This window comes from Petaurus breviceps, unplaced genomic scaffold (genome assembly GCF_028583685.1).
Source record: "Petaurus breviceps papuanus isolate PSGF00001 unplaced genomic scaffold, PetGlider_PUasm1.0 140, whole genome shotgun sequence".
NCBI classification, from domain to species: Eukaryota; Metazoa; Chordata; class Mammalia; order Diprotodontia; family Petauridae; genus Petaurus; species Petaurus breviceps.
The window spans coordinates 48,991,271-49,012,244 of record NW_027185698.1 but is presented as its reverse complement, the minus strand read 5'-3'; the positions used below and the strand labels follow the sequence as shown (position 1 = coordinate 49,012,244).

At 37.4% G+C, this 20,974-nt stretch overlaps 1 protein-coding gene across 2 annotated transcripts in view; it reads right to left on the bottom strand.

The window, feature by feature from the left end:
- The window catches only part of PTPRA (protein tyrosine phosphatase receptor type A), a 185,026-nt gene that overhangs the window by 140,347 nt on the left and 23,705 nt on the right, over positions 1-20,974 (bottom strand). The gene's annotated exons all lie outside the window — the stretch shown is intronic.

Sequence of the window (20,974 nt, the reverse complement as noted above, 5' to 3'; positions counted from 1 at the left end):
TTATTTATAATTTTCTACATATTTTCCCCATTAAATAGACTCTGTAAAGTAGATAGAATGCTGGACTTGGAGCCAGGAGGACCTGGGTTCAAACCTTGCCTCAAACATTTACTTGCTGTATGTTTCTGAGGCAGCTGGACTAGATTGCCTTTAAGTTCCCTTTCTGATCTAAATATATTTGATTTTATGTGATCTGTAAAGGTATATTGCATCCATGGACTAATGTTTGCTAAAGTTCATAGGAGAGAAAAACAATTAGTAAATTAATGAACAATGGATGCTTGTATTATCAAGATAAATTATTTAAGTTCCCCCTTGGTGTCTAATTTTTTTTTAATTCAAGCCCATTTTAAAATTGTAAACCAAATTACATCTATTTAATAGCCACTATTGACTGTAAATATAACAAAATTTCTTAACCAGAAAAATTGTGTTTAAGTGGCAGTGTAATAAAGAGGAAAGAGTAATATATCACAATTCAATTCAACAAATGTTTATTAAGGGCTCACTTACTACGTGCAAGGTACCATACTAGGTACTGAAAACGTTATTTGTCCTTCATTTTCAAAGAGAACCAATGACATCACAGGATGATATCTTTTTTTTTTTCTTTTTGGAGGGCATTTGGGGTTAAGTAACTTGCCCAAGGTTACACGGATAGATGTATATGTGTATGTGTGTGTGTGTGTGTGTGTGTGTGTGTGTGTGTGTTAAGTGTCTGAGGCCAGATCTGAACTCAGGTCCTCCTGACTCCTGTGCTGGCACTCTACTCCCTGCGCCACCTAGCCACCCCTACAGGGTGATATCTTGACTCACTTGTGAACTGGATTTAAGCAAGGCAGAGTTGTACAAGGTCAATCAGCCTCACTCTTCCAGAGGTATTAAAGTCTAGTGGCAAGACAAAAGTCAGGATGACCACAATGGCCAGGGATGCAGTATATGGCCTTGGCATCTGATATCTAACCAAGCTCTAAGTGTTCCACAGAACTTGCTTCAGCTGCCTTCATGGTCATTGGAACAAATTGTTCTCATCCACCCATTCTGCCATGAAAGCCTTCACATGCTTGAGGCTGACATCCAACTGATTGGCCTCAGTTTTCACCAACACGTCTGAGGCCAGTCAGTTACCCTCAACCTGGTTTAGCCTGTCTTCCTAGACAGTTTTACTAGGGTGTGGCCACTGCAATTTCTTGAAGCCAAAGGTAAGAGTTGGGTGAAAGATGGACAAAGAAGTTCTAAAAAGGCCTTGGCAAGTCCTTACACCAGAAGTGCTAGTCCTTCCTAAATACCCCATATCCCCAGTACTGGAGATTCGAAGACAAGAAACAAGGGTCCCTGCCCTCAAGGAGTTTACAATCCTAGGGAGTGTGAGGGAAGATTCAAGGACAAATTCAACTCAATCTTCCACACTAATAACTATCTATAGAACTGTACATGTATGTTCAAAATTATAACCTCATGATAGTGTAAGATCTCTGATCACAAAATATATATATATATATATATATATATATATATTTTACACTGAGGATATAGTAAAGACTAGCCTTATTAAGGCAAGAAAGTTTATAAGATATTTTTTAAATCTTTCCAAAAGATACTAAAAAAAAGATTTTCTGATTAACCCTGAACTAACAAACACAAATAATCAAGAAATTCTTTCTAAGTACTGTTCAGTTGAAACTAGAGGTAGAGAGAGTCCTCTTAGGGCAGAGAGAATATACCAAGGACCAACACTTGATAAAGTTAATAGCAGAGAAAAACAGTCAGGAAATCTGTGAACTATGACTGTTTATATTTAAAATCTCAAGGTAAAATTAAGTTCCCCCTAGCACCAGATTTTAAAAACTCAAGTCCATTTTGAAACTGCAAACTGAGTTTCATTTATTTAATTATTATTCATGACTGTGAATACAATGGAATCACTTTCTTCAACCATTAATTTGGGGGAAAATTATTCTTGAGTGGTAGGGTGCTGCAGTGACATAGTCTATCTCAGTTAACAACTATTTATTGAGCATTTATGTGCAAGGTACATTCTGACTTCCAACCTCATCTTTCAACCAAAATTTCTTTCTCCAAAATTAACCATGATTCCTTTTCAACACATTTGATGGTCTTTTCTCAGTCCTTCTGGACCTCTTTGCAGCCTCTGATACTGATCACCCTTTTCTCCTTGATATTTTCTTCTGTCTAGGTTTTCCTGAATACTATGCCCCTGGTTTTCCTCCTACTTACCTAAATGTTCCTTCTTTACCAGATCTTCATCAGGCTCACCCAAGGCTTGGTCTTTTGTCCTCCTCTTTTTTTTCCCAGCTATACTAATTTCAGCCTGTGATTGCAACAGCTCAATTCAATTCAATTCAAAATTGAGTATTCAATTATTGTCTCTATGCAGATGATTCCCAGATCTACTTACCCAGCCCTAACCTCTCTCCTGACCTAAGCTCATCTCCAGTTGTATATTAGACACCTTGAAATGACTGACCTCTAGACATCTTAAACTCAGCATGTTTAAAGCTTAACTCATTATCTTTCCCTCCACCCTCAAGTCTTCCGCTCTTTTTAACTTTTCTGTTACTATGGAGGGCATCACCATCTTCCTACTTAATCAGGCTCAAAACTAAGGTGTCATCCTCAACTCCTCACTCTCTTAGCCTCCCCCATATCCAATCTGTAATCAAGGATTATTAATTTGATTCTATCTTGTAACAACTCTCCCACACACCCTCTTCTTTCCTATACACTTGGTGCAAGCCCTATCTTCTTTCACTTACATTATTGCAACAGCCTGCTAACTAACTGACCTTCCTCCCTCACATCTTTCCCCACTCCAATTCAACATGTACTCCCAGCTAGCAAAATGATCTTCTTCACATGAGGTCTAACCATATCACCCCCTATTCAATAAACTCCAGTGGCTCCTTATTTTATCCAGGACAAAATAAATCCTATAAAGCCCTTTGTAACCTGTCACTCTTCTACCTTTTATGTCTTCTTACACCTTATTCCTCATCCTTACATACTTTGTGATCCAATGATACTGGCCTCCATGTTGTCCCCTATGCCTGGAATTCTCTCCCTCTCCATCTTTGATTCTTGGCCTCCCTGACTTCCTTCAAGAATCAGATAAAATCCCACCTTCCAAAAGAAGCCTTTCCAAATTACCCCTTTAGTGTTAATGCATTCCTTCTGTGGATTAACTTCCATTTTTCCTTATACACAATTTATTCATGTTTCTAGTTTTTGTGTTATCTTCCCCATTAGGCTGTAGACTCCTTGAGAGCAGGGTCTAGTTTCTGCCTTTGTATCCCCAATGCCTAGCACAGTTCCTGGCACATAATAAGCTCTTAACAAATACCTGCTGACCAGAGATAAAAATCAAAATAGCCCCTGCCCATGAGGAGCAAATGGGAGGTGGGGTGGGTTTTAATTAGAACAATCACTTAAGTAAATATAAAGTGGGTGTCTACACACACACACACATTTCATTCTCTCCTTGTATAGCAACACAAAATACATTCAAGATGGAAAGAGTGCTAAAACTGAGATATTCAAGAAAATCTTCCTGTAGGAGGTGACATCTTAGCTATTCCTTGAAAGAAAATGAGGATTCCACAAGATGAAGGTAAAGAAGGAGTGCATTCCAGACATTTGTGTGAAGGCATAAAGACAAGAGATTGACTGTCACGCACTAAGAATAACCAATAAGCCAGTCTGACTAGATAGGAGAATATATGAAAGGGAATACTATGAAACAAAACTGGAAAAGAAGACAGAAGCCAGGCTGTGGAGGGCTTTAAGTACCAGGCTGAGAATTTTGTATTCTATCCTATAAGCAATGGGGAGTCATCCACAAAACTCATGAGTAAATGCAGCCAGAACCAGATTAAAATGTAACTAGAACATGTTAAAAATAAATACAACAAAACATAGATAATGTTAATTTGTGGTTTTCTAAATCAATATGCAGTCCACAGTGATCTGCTTCTATTTGAGTTTGACACCACTAGTTCATGTCAAGTTGGCAGCTGTGTTGAAGACAAAGTTGATCTCAATTGAGAAGGCATGGGTTTGAGATCTAGCTCTACCATTTACTACCTTTACATACTTTGTCTAGTATGTGGCAATGAAGATTCTTTTGGGGGTGTAGGTTGGACTATATATCTGCTGAGGTCCTTTACAACTCTAAAATTCTGCAATTCCATGAACCTTTCTGAACTTCTGTTTCCTCATCTTTAAAACTAAAATTATACCATCTCACCAAATCTCATCATTTCTTTTTTTCACATAATTCCTCACATCTGGCCCCTTCTCTTTACTCACAAAGCCACCAACCCTAGTTGAAACCTTTTCACTTGTCACCTGGACTATTTTAACTGTCTCTTAATTAACTGACCTTGCTGATGCAAATCTTTCTTCTCTCCATTTCATCTTTCACACAGTTGTCAAAACTAATTTTCCTCAAGTTCAAATATAACCATGTCAATCCTCTCCTCAATACATTTGGATCTTCCTACACGTTGTTGTTCAGTCATATCTGACTCTCTGTGACTCCATTTGGGGTTTCCTTGGCAAAGATGCTAGAGTGTTTTGCCATTTCCTTCTCCAGCTCATTTTATAGATAAGGACCTGAAACAAACAGAATTAAATGATTTGTCCAGGGCCACACAACTATTAAGTGTGTGAGGTCAGATTTGAATTCAGGAAGTTGGATCTTCGATATTTCAAGCCCAGTACTCTATCCACTGCACAACCTAGTGGGTCCCTATTACCTCAAAGACAAATTATAAATTCCACTGTCTGGAATTTAAATCCCTTTATAACCTGATCCCAAGTTAACTCTCCAGCTTTATTATACATTATTCTCCTCTATACACAATGCAGGACAGCCAACTCCCAACTTCGTTCTCATAAATGGCACTCTTATCTTCCACCTCAGTGCCCTTGCACTAGCTGTCCCTCATGTCTGGAATGCACTCCCTCCTTACCTCAGTCTCTCAGAATCCCTAGTTTCCCTGTAAGGTTTAGTTCAATCCCCACCTTCTATACAAAGCTTTTCCTGACCTGTCTTTCTCCTCCTCTTCAGAGAGCCAGGTCACTCCCAATAGCCAGGGTCTTCAGGCCCTGCCCAATTCCTCTGCACCACTAAAGCTTATCTCACAGAGCAAGACAGGGTATGCTCCTCAAGGACAAGGACTGCCCTTCGCTTTTCTTTGTACCGCCAGTACTTAGTACAGTGCCTGACACAACAGGCACTTAAAAAATGTTTAAGGACTGACTGAGAGAGAGAGTAAAAAAGTTTCTTTCCTAAGCTTTTCCTCATTCTTTTCACTTTCCCTCTCCCTTTTTATAAAGGTAGTCCCTGATTTACTCACTTCCCTTATAATATACCCTGATCTGTTGACAGTAGCCGGGGATCTCCCTCCTAATTCCCTTCTAATGACTATCTTTCCCAATTCTTGGGTACTGGATGGCAAGACTGGTTTTAGATGGGGATAAGAGTAAGGCCTCATTGGCATTGCTTTTTCACCCACCATACCAACCCAATCCTGCCACAACCAGTTCCCTAGTCCAGCTCTCAGCATCACTACTCCCCATCCCATTACTCATCCTCCCACCAAGAAGCCCATGCAGGTCAATCTAGAAGGGTTACATGTAATAATAATATCTAGCATTTATGTAGTCCTTTAAGTTTTGCAAAGTAATTCACATGTTAACTCATCTGATGCTCATAACAACCTTGTGAGATAAGTATTATTATTATCTCTATTTTATAGATGAAGAAAATGGGACACACAAAGGCCAAGTCATACAGCTAGTAAGTGTATATAGCAGAATTTGAACTCAGGTTTTCCTGACCCCAAGTCCTATGTTCTATCCACTGCACATCCTAGCTGTCTTAAGAGAGACATATACACATGCACATTTCTACTACACCATGCTGCCTTCTAAGGTGCTGGCCTAAGAGCCAGGAGACCTATGATCTAGTCCTAATTCTAAAACTGACTCACTGTGAGGCTTTAGACAGGTCACTTAACCTCTCTGGGTCTCAGCTTCCTCAATTAAAAAATAAAAGGATTGCACCAAATGATGTCTAAATTCCCTTCTACATCCACATCTATGACAAAAAATAGACATTTTTGTGGTCACTATAGTTAAAGAAAAGTAGAATAATACATTCAGTTCTTAAACTGAGCTGGAGAAGTTTCCAGATGCCATATAATTTCGAAACACAGGAAGCTTATAAAGATTGCCAACAGAGGCCTAGAATTATTCTCCTAGATTCAATTTAGTGGTTTTCAAAATGACTAATTAGTAAGAATAAACAAAGCAAATGGGGGAAAATGTGCCTCCTAAGAAGGCTCAAGGCTTGCTACAGTAAAAGCTACAGAATCATCCTTTTCTCCTTGTAAACACTAATGTTACTACTTTCTATAGAAAGGAAAAACACATGAGCAACCCAAATTCAAAAGTGTAGCACTTCACACTCTGTGCCTTATATTAACCAAGTAGTATTATAAAACATGTAATATCTGGGATAGGATCTGGGATGAACGACAACAGAGAAGGGGAAGCAACAAAAACAGCTAAAAATATATGAAGGATGTAAATAATCAAGGCTAATCCCATATACCTCTTATTTAGTCAACAAGCATTCACTGAAGTAAAGCAGGAAACTTGGGGGAAATTATTACAAGTTTCTTTGATAAGGGTCTCATTTTTCAGATATATGAAGAAATGAGCCAAATTTATAAAAATAAGAACCATTTTCCAACCAATAAATGGTCAAAAGATATGAACAGTTTTCAGATAGAGAAATAAAAGCTATTGAATCATATAAAAAATGCTCTAAATCATTAATCACTAGAGAAATACAAATTAAAACAACTCTGAAATACTACCTCACACCCATCAGATTGGTTAATATGACGGGAAAGGAAAATGACAAATACTGGAGATATGGAAAAATAGATATACTAATGCACTATTGGCTGAGCTGTGAACTGGTCCAACCACTCTGGAGAACAAATTTGGAACTATGCTCAAAGGGTTATAAAACTGTGCATATACCCCCTTTCACCCTGAAATACTGCTACCAAGTCTGTAAAGAGATCAGAGAAAAAGGAAGAGGACCCATATGGATAAAAATATTTATATCAGCTCTTTTTGTGATGGCAAAGAATTAGAAACTGAGAGGATGCCCATCAACTGAGGAATGGATGAACAAGTCATGGTATATGATTGTGATGGAATATTATTGTTCTTTAAGAAATTATGAAGGTGATGATTTAAGAAAAAACCTGGAAAAACTTATATGAACTCATACAGAGTAGAATCTAAACACTGAACACAGTAACAGCAATATTATAATGATAATCAACTGTGAAAGACATAAGGTACTCTGATCAATACAGTGATCCATGATAATTTCAGTGGACTCATGATGAAAAATGATATCTCAAAATAAAGAACTGATGGACACTGACAGCAGACTGAAGTAGATAGATAGATTAGATAGATAGGTATAGATTTTTTTTTCTTCTTTACTTTTCTTGCACTCCCCACAACAATCTGGCTAGTGTGGAAATATGTTTTGCATGATTTCTTATGTATAATAGGTATCATATTTCTTGCTTTCGTGGTGGGCAAGGAAGAAATGGAAGAAGATAATCCAAAACTGAAAATAGAAATTTTAAAAATAAAAAATTATTGGGGTGGCTAGGTGGTGCAGTGAATAGAGGCCCTGGAGTCAGGAGGACCTGAGTTCAAATCCGGCCTCAGACACTTGACACACTAGCCATGTGACTTTGGGCAAGTCACTTAATTCCAATTGCCCTCCCAAAAAGAAAAAATAAAAATATAAAATTATCAACAAGCATTTATTAAGCACACACTATCCACCAGGCACTGTGCTTAGCACTGGAGATACAAAGGAAGGCAAGGAACTCACATTCTGATGGGGAGGCAACATGCAAACAACAAAGTACCTAAAATACAAAGTAAATGGAAAATAATCTTAGAGGAAAGGCACTAGCAGTTGGAGGAATTGGGAAAGCTCTTCTATAGGTGGGATCTGAGTTTAGTCTTGAAGGAAGCCAGGAAAGGTAACAGGCAGAGGTGAGGTGTGAGAGCATTCCAAGGATGGTAGATAAGTCAGTGCAAAGGAACTGGGAAATAAGAGTATACTCTGCAAGAAATACAATTACACCAGTTTGGAGAGGAAAAGTTGGAAAGAAGACAGGTTGGAGCCAGGGGGTAACAAGGTATATATTTTATCCTTAAAACAATAGGGAGCTACTAAAATTGTTCAAATAAAGGAATGATATGGCAAAACCTGTTTTAAAAAAATCACTTTAGCAAGAGCATGGAAAATGGACTACATTGATGAGACTTGACAGTGGAAAAATCAATTAGGAAGCTGTTGCTATTGGTAAGAAGTGATAACAGCTTAAATTAAAATGATAGCCATGAGTGGAAAGTAGGGGTCAGATTTGAGAGATGATGTAGATGTAGATATTTCAAGATTTGGCAGCTGATCATGTGGGGCTGAGGAATAGTGAAGAATTAAGGATAATCCCAAGGTTATGACCACAGCATGAGACTAGAAGCTTCTTGAAAGTAGGGGCCTGGTTTCTGCCTTTCTTTGTTTCTGCTCTTTGTAGAATTCTGCATACATGGTGCATAATGCCTAGTACCTAATAAGTGATTAATATGTGTTTACTGACTGAGCTGGGGGACTAAAAGGATGGTGGTGCCTTTGACAGAAATAGGGAAATTTGAAAGAGGGAAGAGTTTGAAAGGAAAGATAATGATTTCAGTTTTTACACGTTGTGTTTGAGATGTCTTTTAAACATCTAGTTTGGAATGTCAATAAGCAGTTGGTGATGTAGGACTGAAACTCAGAGAGACTGGGGCTGGATGTATAGCTCTAGGGAGAGATCTAAATAGAGTTAATAGTCAAACCCATGTGAACTGATGAAGTTACCAAGAGAAAATGAGTATAGGGAGAAGAGATAAGAGCCCAAGATAGAACTTAGGGGATCCTTCACAACTAGGGGGAATGATGTAGATGATAAATCAGCAAAGAAAACTGAGAAGGAACTGTTAATCAGGTGAGAGGAAAATCAGGAGAGGGAAGTATCACCAAGACGATTAGAGTATCCAGGAGGAGAGAGTGGTCAGCAGTGTCAAATGTATCAGAGAGGTCAAGAAGGATGAAGACTATCAATAGTTCAATTCAATATCAAATAGGAAAAACTATTAATTTGGCAATAAAAAAAAAATCACTGGTGGGGTGGCTAGGTGGCGCAGTGAGTAAGAGCGCCGGCCCTAGTCGGGAACACCCGGGATCGGTTCTGGCCTCAGATGCTTAACACCCACATACAAAAAAAAAAAACTGACTGTTTAACCTTGGGCAAGTTACTTAACCACAATTGCTTTAAAAAAAAAAAAATCACTGGTAAATCTGAAGTGGGTGGTTCCAGTTGAATGATAAAGTCAAAAGTCAGATTGGAGAGGGTTGAAAAGTGAGAGGGGAGGAAGTAGAGTATAAGCAACTTTTTAAATAAGTTTTGCTGAGAAAGGGAGAAATATAGAACAATAACTTGAGGGAGAAATAGGGTCTAGTAAATGTTTTTAAGGGATGAGGGAAACATGAGAATATGTTTGATGGTAGTAGGAAAGGAAACAGGGAAAAGGTGAAAATTAATGGAATGGATGGGTGGTTGAGGTTATAATCATCTAGAGGAGACATAAGGGAATAGGATCAAGCACCCATTTAGAGGAGTTCATTTTAGAAAAAAGGGCCATCTCACTGTCAGAGACTAGGAGAAAGAAGAAAGAGGGACATCATTGTCCAAGACATGGATAAAAGACATGAAGAAATGAGTTAGTTCATTTTACATAGCCTGAATTTTCTCAATAAAGTAAAAGATGAAGTCCTTGGCTGAGAGAGGAGGGAGGTGAAGCTCTGGAAGAATTATAAGGATGGAAGGCAAGGTTTGGGATAATATCTGTTGGGAATGAGATCTGAAATAAATTAGGGAGTATTGCCTTGCTGTAGCAAAGGCCCAGTTCAAGTTGAATAGCATCAATCTACAATGCACCCAATCAGCAAGGTTGTGTAACTTCTTCCATTTCCATTCAGCAAAACATGAGTTCAAGGGCTGCTAGATGGCACAGTGAATAGAGCACTGGTCCTGGAGTGAGGAGGACCTGAGTTCAAATCTGACCTCAGACATTTAACACTTACTGGCTGTGTGACCTTGGGCAAGTCACTTAACCCCAATTGCCCTGCCTTCCCCCCCCCCCACACCTCCAAAAAGACGGAAAAAAAAATCATGAGTTCAGAAGCTGAGGTGAAAAATAGTGGAATTAATCCAGGGCTAAGGTGTAACAAGGAATGAGCAACAAGACAAAGCAACAAGAGATTTGAAAGTGGAAGATAACTCTTGTCCAAACTCTGCAGTCCTCTTCCACCTCAGCAACTTTGCACAAGTTGCCCCAAGCCTAAAATGTATGTCCTTCTCCCTTCTACCTCTTAGAATGACTAGTTTCCTTCAAGGCTCAGCTCATGTGCTGCTACTGGAGGAAGCTCTTTCTGAGTAATAAAAAAAAATAGTTGTTAGGACTATTTATTTTTTCAAATTATTTTTAACAGTACCACAAAATCTCAGATTTGAAAAGGACCTTGGAGGTCATCTAGCTCAATTCATACCTAAAAAACAAAAACTCTGTATACATCATATTCAACAGGTGGTCATTTAGCTTTTACATCACTCCCCCTTAGTTCTATCTTGGGGCCTCATCTCTTCTCCCTATACTCATTTTCTCTTGGTAACTTAATCAGTTCACATAGGTTTGAATATTACTTCTATTCAGATAATCTCCCTAGAGCTATACATCCAGCATATTGGACATTTCAAACTAGATGTCTTTTATTGTGGTGAATAAGGAAGAAATCTACTACCCACTGAAGCAAAACATTACTTTTAGATAACTCTCAAGTCTAAATTATCCCCTTCATAACTTCTATCCTCTGGGATCAAACAGAACAAGTCTAATTCATATTCCTCATCACTGCCCTTCAGACATTAAAAAAACAACAACATAGCTATGTCCTCACCAAGTATTCTTTTCTCAGGGTTAAACATACCGAATTCCTTTAACTTCAATTCACAAGTTACCCTCCTCCATTCAATCACCAGTCAGTGGTAACAGACAAATATAGTAGTAGATGAGAAGAAAAATTCTGTCATGGGGAAAGTTCATTATCTGAGGAGAAAATACCATAAGAGCACAAATTCAGAGCTAGAAGTATCTACAATGGCCACTTAGCCCAACTCCCTAATTTTACAAATGAAGAAACTGAAAACTAGCCAAAGGACCCCTTCCCAACCACCTACAGCTCCGCCAGACCTCTCCTGGTAAAATCAATCTTCTTGCCCAGTAGTAATGCCAATGTTACTGGCACCTAGGAAGAAGACAGAAGTGGGAGTCAAACCCTTCTTCAGATGTGATGGATGGTTTCTCTAGTTCTCAATAGATGAACTACCTGGGATCAGAGTATGAAGCCTGAAGTCTAAAGAGCTGGGATGGACTGTAACATAATGTGAGATATTTTTATAATAGATGCTACATGCCATACCATTTGCTTATTATCCCTGGTGTTAACTCCAAGAGTTTTAAGGGGACAGCAATACACAAGAGTACAACATATCTAAACTACAGTGTGTTGCATGGCAACTGCAGGGATAGAAAATATATTTGGCATTCCCAATGGCAGTAATGAGCCCACAGGACCCCTGGATAAGGCTTTGAAGCTAGGCTACACACATACACTCCCAACAATTAGCAGGATATAGATGTATGCTAATTATTGATAAGAGTGGATGGTACATTTGTGGAGTTCTAGCAGTAGCTGTGAAACCAGCAACTATCTTATCTGTATATGGTAGAAGGAGAAAAGTATAGGGAAGAAGAATGAATATTCTGGCAGTCACATGTACTCATCTCAAGTAAAATTTATATTCTTTGAGGTCAAGGAATGTTTTTTGTTTCTATTTTTGTGATGAGAAGAAGAAAAGAAGCTGATAATGAGTATAGTTAGAAAACAAAATTAATATTTATGTTGATTACCAGATTAAGTGTCAAACCGTTGCCTAAGGAACTAAATTCACTGTGGGATTCTTGCTTTTTCATTTCTATCCCTAGCACTGAACAAAGTGCTTTACCCATATTATGCACTGAATAAATTCTTTAAAGGCAGACAAAAGCCTGGGGGAAACTGTGGAGAGTAATCTCATTCTGGTCCTTAAACTAAATGAAGAAAATACTTTAACAAAACACCAGCCTTAAATAAGAGAAGGGAAGCCATTGCATGTGTAATGACCAGCATTGCTCTGACCAACTTGGAAAGGGAAAAATGGGTTTGGCAAATAAACTAGGTATTGCAGACATCAAAATGCCACCAACTCTAACAAAGAACAAAGGATTCAACCACTCCCTCCCTGCCTAGAAACCTCAGGACCATTCAGAGGAAAGATGAAGAGGGTAGTGTTTTAGGGTGTTTAGTATTAAAGCTTAGGAATGAATCAACAATTTCTCTAATTCTCTACAAAGAGAGTATTTGATTATTATTATTTAGCATACTTTAAGCTTTTCATGGTTTTTAAAGCCTTCAGTATTCTTGGCAGCACCTCTGGGAAGTCCATTATCACTTCTTTTAAAGATTAGGGAGGAAAGGTGGTTTTTGCTCCAAAATTGAAGTAGATTCACTACAAAAATCCTTCTCTGCTGTCTCTTTATAGTGTATAGGTTAACATGGGTTCTTGAAGGCCAGGAGAGCAGGCCACAAACTCTGGCAAGTGCCATCAAAGGCATCAAGTTGAATCTTGGCTGCTATCCCAGGACCATACTACCTCAGTACTGAAGGATTGCCACCAGTAGCCTGGACACACAGTAATGAATTATTTGGCTGGGACAACCCAATAAACAAATAAAAAATATTAATGACTGCTTCTGTAGAGATAATGGCAGTGGTAAAAATGGGGACAAAGCATGCCAAGATTCTTACAGTTTTTAGCCAATCCGTAAATGTTAACTTCATTATTTCTACTCCAAATGTGAAGTATATGCCCCATGAACAAGTCAACACACTCCTGGAAGCGTAGAGGAAGATACTCTCCCATCCCAGTGTTGGGCAGAGCCCTATAGATCAGTGATGGAATTTATAGAAGGACATGGACAAGAAATTCTTACGATGAGTTGACTAAAAAACACAACTAAGAGAGGAGGCTAGGTGGCGCAGTGAGTAAAAGCGCTGGCCTGGAGTCAGGAGTTCAGTTCCGGCCTCAGACACAGACACTTAACACCCACACAAAAAAACTAGCCGTGTAACCTTGGGCAAGTCACTTAACCCCAATTGCCCTCCAAAAGGAAAAAAAAAACCACAACTAAGGGAGTACCCACATTGGTGAGATCACAGATCCACTGAATTATTATTTGAATGGATCCATGAGTTCCTAAGTGTGGGCACTAGCTCCACTGCTTAGTATTGTAATCTATCCACACCTTATTATATTCAATTTTCATCAACAGTTTTACATAAATCCTACATACTAGAGGACTTCCTCTGGTTCTTCTAGTATCTTGGGGGTACCAATCAATTATCCTTTACTCGAGTCACATGACTGGCCCACCTCCTTTTCCAGATATACATATCTTCATACTACTTCTGGTGCACAAAGCATCATTAGTAATATGCAAGAAGCTAATCACAACCACGATGACTGAGTCACAGTGGCATTCGATTCAATAAACATATATTAAGTGCCTACTAGGGGCAAGGCACTCTGCTGAGTGCTGGAGGTGCAAGACAGAAAGAAAACATAACCTGCACTCAAGCAGCTTGAGGTCAAGTTTAATGGGAAAGAGGATGAAAGAAAATTTGGAACTCAAAAATTTTTTTAAATGAATGTTAAAATTGATCTTTACATGTAATTGGAAAAAATAAAATACTATTAATTTTTAAAAAATGAAATCAGGTCATTTCCACTGACCTATTAATATTAAATAAAATAAGACTACTCTATAGAAAGTTCTGAAGCTTTGCCTATTTTTACTAAGATTTCATTTTAACTAAGATAAAACTGAACTCTACTAGGCGTCAATATGCTAATATGATCAGTTTCCCCAATTTGAGAGGCTTGGGAGTTTTCTCCTCAATTAATGTTTTAAATGTGTTTTATCATTCTGTACTTAATAAGGCATTAGTATTTACAGATACAATATTTATTCACTATGAAAATGAATTTCATTGATTTATGACAAGTGTGCTTTACAAACTGATATACAACTAAGATACTATATAATTTCATTCACCCCATCTACTCATTCATACAGATGCAAAGTCCATTTAGCATCATCAAAATGTGCCTGAGATACCTTTTAAATCTAAAATTTCTTCAGAAAAAGTGTTACATGATAGTTAAATGCTCAAGGAGCACATAGAGCATCCTTAAAAAGATGGAAGAGAATTATCTTCACAAAGCAGACTGTCATATATTTAAAGGGCAGAACCAATCAACCAACAAGCATTTATTAAACAATTACTAGGTAAGTTTCAGGCATTTTTCTAGGCACTGGAGATACAAAGACAAAAATGCAAAAAATTTTGCCCTCAAGGAGGTTACATTCTACTGAGGAAATACTAGAAGTACATGTATGAGTATGTACAAGGCAAATAAAATGAATGAGTGAATGAATAAGCAAAAAAAAGGTAATTTTTACAGGGAAGGCAAGAGCAGTAGCTGCTATCTCAAGTAGGAGATGGTCCTAGAACTGAGCTTTGAAGCAAACTATGGATTCTAAGAGGCAGAACAGAGAAGGGAATGGAACCCAGTGATGGGGTGATATACAATATAAAGGTATAGAAATGGGAAACGGAATGTTGGGTGTACAGAATAGCAAGGAGGCCAATTTGGCTGGATCATAGAGTGTGTGAAGGGAAGCAATGTATAAAAAGTCTGGAAAGGTAGGGTAGAAGTCTGGTAGAAATCTGCTTTAGACCAATACCTCACACCAAATACCGTATCAGTTCTAAAAGAGATACATGACTTAGGTATAAAAGGTTACAACAGTAACAAATTAGAGGAACAAGGAAGAATTTTCCTTTAAGATGTATGGATAGGGGAAGAGTTTGTGAACAAACAATGAACAGATAGGATTGATGATAACAAAATGGACAATTTAGATTATATAAAACTGAAAAATAAATTGCACAGATAAAACCAATGCAGCTAAATTAAGAAGAGAAACATCTATTGGGCAGTGGGGAACTTTGCAACAAGTTTCCCTGGTAAAGATTTCATTTCCAAGATTTACAAAGATTTGATATAAATTTATGAAAATAAAAGCCATTTCCTGACAGATAAATGGGCAAAGGATATGAACAGGTAGATCTAAGGAAAATATCTAAACTATCAACAGGTACTTGGGAAAAATTTTCCAAATCACTATTAGAGAAACACAAATCAAAGCAGATATGAGGTTCTACCTCACCCCTATTAGACTGTATATAAAAATGACAAATGTTGGGAAAGACTAGAGGAAAACAGGCACACAATGCATTGTTGATGGAACTGCAAACTGGTACAGCCACTCTGAAAAACAATTTAAAATTATACCAAAAAGTCATTGAACTATGCAAATTCTTTGACCCAGAGACATCAGTACTAGTCCAATGTTTCAAAGAGATAAAAGAAAAAATAAAAGACCTACATGTATAAAAATGTTTAAAAGAGCTCTTTTCATTTTATACAAAAATTGGAAACTAAGGGGGCATCCTGATGGGAAATAGCTCAACAAATTGTGTTATATGAATATAACAGAATAATGCTGTGCCACAAAAAATGCAAAATGAATAAGTTCAAGGGAAACTGGGAAGACTTTTATGAATTGATGGAAAGTGAAGAACTATGTGAACAAAGTGAAGAACAGAACTATGAGAACAATTTATATAATAAATATTGGAGAAGGAAGTAGCAAACCACTCTAGTATCTTTGACAAGAAAAGCTAAAATGGGGTCACAAAGAGCTGGACAAAACTGAAACAAATGAACAACAACAACAACATTACAAAGAAAAATAACTTTAAAAGACTTTAGAACTTTGATCTATGCAATGATAAACCCATATGTCCAAAAGAATGAGGAAATATGCCGCTTACCAGTTAGAGAAGTGATGAACTGAAGATGCAAAAAGAGACATACATTTTTCAAACATGGCCAATGTGGGAATGTTTTGTGGGACTATACATCTATGTATTAAGGGCTTTATTTCTTTTCATTTTGCTGGGGGCAGTCTGTACGAAGAATAGATTAATTTTTAAAAATTAAATAAGCAATAAAAATGTTTTTTGAGATGAGTGATAAACTATCTGGATATTTAGGTCCTGGTTATCAAATTCTGACTCAGTAAAGAACAGGAAGGGCAGAGTTGTGAATTGGTCCAATCATTCTGAAAGGCGATTTAGAATTATGTAAAAATTAAACAAAAATGTCCATCTCCTTGGAGCAAGAGATCCTGCCAAGGCATAACCCAAGGAGATCAAAGACAAAAGGGTCTCATACACACCAAAATATTCAGAGCAGTACTTTTCTGGTGGCAGGAACTGGAGAAGCAATGTAGCATATTGCATAAAGAGCTGGCCTCAGAGCCAGGAAGACAAGGGGTGCATGTCTCTAATACACTGACTGTGGGACCCTTAGAAACTCATTTAATCTCTCAATGCCCTCAGACAACTCTCAAAGGCAGTAAATTGCAGAGAGGATGCATTTTGTACCAGGAGTTTCTCACTCCAGCTTCCTACATGGATGAAATCACAGGTCCATTAAAAAAAATGAAAACAAAGTATATACCTATCAATTGAACAACCATGAAACAAATTGTGGTACATAAATATCTATTACTGTGCCACGAGAAATGATGAAACAATATAAAATATTTATGCCAAGACAAACCCAGGAACTATATTATAAAACACTTTTCCCACAAATAAAGTCAGATCTAGATCATTGGTAAAGTATCAGTTGGTCATAGGCAGGCTAAGCTAACATAATAAAAATTGCAATTCCTAATTACAGTACCTAAATTAATTTAAACAGGGCCAAAACCAACCATACCAAAAAAATTATTTTACAGAGCTATAAAAAAAATAAAATTCACCTGAAAGAACAAAAGGTCCAGAATAGCAAGGGAATTAATGAAAAGAAATGCAAGAGAAGGTAGACCAGTCATACCAGATCTAAAACTGTATTATAAAGCAGCAATCATCAAAACTACTTGGTTCTGGCTAAGCAATAAAGTAGTAGATCAGTGGAAGAGATTGGGTACACAAGACACAGCAGTTAATGACTACAGTAATCTACTGTTTGCTAAACCCAAAGACTCCAGTTTCTGGATAAGAATTCACTATTTGACAAAAACTGCTGGGGAAACTGGAAAATAATATAACAAAAACTAAGCAAAGACCAACATCTTACACCATATACCAAGATAAGGTCGAAATGGGTACATGGTTTAGATATAAAGGGTGATATTATAAATAAATTAGAAGAGCAAGGAATAATTTATCTGTCAGATTTATGGAGAATGGAAGAATGTAACCAAAGAAGAGATAGAGAACATTAGGAAATGCAAAATGTATAATTTTGATCACATTAAATTGAAAAGATTTTACACAAAGCCAATGGAACCAAGATTAGAAGGGAAGCAGAAAACTGGGAAACAATTTTTACAGTCAGAGTCTCTGATAAAAGCTTCATTTCTAAAATATATGGAGAACTGAGTCAAATTTATGAGAATACAAGTCATTCCCCAATTGACAAATGGTCAAAGAATATGAAAAGGCAATTTTCAGAGGATGAAATTAAAGCAATCTATAGTCATATGAAAAAATGCTCTAAATCACTATTGATTAGAGAAATGCAAATTAAAACAACAATTTGTTGTTAAAACAACAAATATAATACCTATCAGATTGGCTAACATGACAAAACAGAAAAATGATAAATGTTGGAGAGGATGTGGGAAAACTGGAACACTAATGCACTCACTGTTAGTGGAGTTGTGAACTGGTCCAACCATTCTGGAGAGCAATTTGGAACCATGTCCAAAGGGCTATAAAACCGTACACATCTTTTGATCCAGCAATACCATTACTACCGTGTTTCCCCGATAATAAGACCTATCCCGAAAATAAGCCCTATTGAGATTGCTACTGTAGTGAAGGTGATCCCCTGTGCTACACGCTACATTATGGTACCCTCTGTATGCACCGTCCCCCCCCCCCCGCGCCATTGAGAGCAGTGCCGCGGAGGAGAGCTGAGGCAGGACAACATAAGCCCTCCCCTGAAAACAAGCCCTCTGGTGTTTTTCTTTCCAAAAAAATAATAAGATAGTGTCTTATTATCGGGGAAACACAGTAGGTCTGTATCCCAAAGAGATCACAAAAAAAGGAAAAGAATACACTTGTACAAAAATATTTATAGCAGCTCTTTTTGTGATGGCAAAGAACTGGAAACTGAGAGGATGCTCATCAATTGAGGAATAAGCTATGGTATATGGATATAATGGAATACTATTTTTCCATAAGAAATGATATGCAAACAAATTTAAGAAAAACCTGGACTTACATGAACTGATGCTAAGTGAAGTGAGCAGAACCAAAAGAACATTATACAGAGTAATAGCCACATCATGCGGTGACCAACTTTTATAGACTTACATCTTCTCAGCAATGCAATGATCTAAGACAATTCCAAAAGACTCATGATGCAAAATTCTATCTTCATCCAGAGAAAGAACTATGGAGTCTGAAGGCAGGTTGAAGCATACTATTTTCTCTCTCTCTTTTTTCTTTTTCACTGTTTTTCCATTTTGTTCTGATTCTCCTTTCACAACATGACTAATATGGAAATGTTTAATATGATTGTACATGCATAACCTGTATTAGATTTCATGTCATCTTAGGAAGGGGGAAGGAGGGAGAAAAATTTAGAACTCAAAATTTTATAAAAGTAAATGTTGAAAACGAAAAATAAATATTTTTTTTAAAAAGAAAGAAAAGGAAACATCATCACAATAAAGGAACTGAAATTCTTTAATTAAAAAAATGAAGAGAGAAAAGAATGAGAATCTGGTGGATAGAATGCTGGCCTCAGTTAGGAAGACACCTGGGTTCTAGTCTCAACACTGACACATACTGGTTGTGTGACCCTGGGCAAGTCACTTAGTTTCAGTGTATCACACAACTATGCTACATTTAATAGAGTGAGGTTTCCTTACTCTAACATACTGATGAAATAACAGGTCCAGAACAAGAAAAAATAAATATGAAGAATTCAGAGACAGAAGCAGAACCAGTAAGACAATATACACAACATCTATAATATAAATGGAAAGAATGGTAAAATACAACAGGATGATGTGGAACTAAAATGACCAAGTTTGAGCACTGGAGAAGAGGTGAGAAAAAGCACCTTTCTTCTCTCTTACAAAGGTGGGGAAATATGGGTGTGGAATACTGTATATATTCTCAGACTTGGCTTGTTGGTCAGTTTTGCCAAACTGATTTTTCCTTTTTTAAAATTATTCATTACAAGAGATGTTTCACCAGGTAGAGGGGAGAGTGTATATATATTTCTATGTATATGTATACACACATACATATACACATATATGTATATATATGCAAATGAAGATGATATTAAAATCAAAGGCATCAATAAAATTAAGATTTAAAAATAATCCAAAAATATTTAAATCTCATTGTATGCTAAGAACTTTGCTAAGCATAGTAGAGTGCAAAAAATTTACTTTGAACCCCAGACTGAGCCTCCAAGTTTAGGGGCCAGAAGTATTTTCCATTTTCAAGGAAAGCAAATCAGAAGGAAAATAGCAGAATGGTGCCAGACAGCACTGGTTGCCAACCTCAAGTCAAGAGCAAACCAGGATGCAGAAAGGATATCAAAACTTCTGGAAAGTCTCAAAGAGATGGCTTTCCCAGCAGCTCTGGCAAAGCTATTACTAAGACCATATGCAGAGGAATGGATGCCCAAATGGGCCCTCCCTCATCTGCCCAATATCCTTATCCCTTCCCTCTTGTTAAAGTGGGTAGAGGAAAGGAGGCCTCCTATTCATGGTTAAATAAGTAAAGCAGGATTTGCTCACTAACAAAATTTCCATCACCACCATTCACTCTCACTTCCCACCCCACTACTCTCCTGAATTCACTCTCTCAAAAGTACCCAATGATCACCTACCCACTAAATCCTTAGGAATCATTCTCCTTGACCTTTCTTCAGGTTTTGACAGTTTACCATCTCCCTCCCTCCAAGCTATTCTCTTCCTTTCAACCTTTACATAACACTACATTTTCGTGGTTCTCCTACATCTTTTCTGTAGCCCACTATCCTAGTTATTCATCAATTTATCAATGTTCTTCCTAAAATATGGCATTCAGAATTAAACAAAATATTCCAAAAGAAGTCTGCCAAGACATAATACAGTGTGACAATCACCTCACTTGTTCTACATAATATGCTCTGGTTGTGTATGTGTGCCGCACACGCATGCGCACAGCTAACATAGAACAGAGATTCAAAATGACAAAAATCTGGAGCTGACATTAAGGCAGCTATTTTAATTCTCATTAATTCACACATTAATTTGACAAGTACAGTGAAAGATTAAGCATGTTACAGAGAAAAAAGATGAGTTTTTAAGTTTGATACATTAATAATTCCAAATGTGTCATGTAGAACACCTCCAATTAGTGGTTTGGGTCTGCCTGAATTTTCATTAGAAAAGTATTTTGACCTACCGTGTTTCCCCGATAATAAGACCTATCCCGAAAATAAGCCCTATTGAGATTGCTACTGTAGTGAAGGTGATCCCCTGCGCTACACAC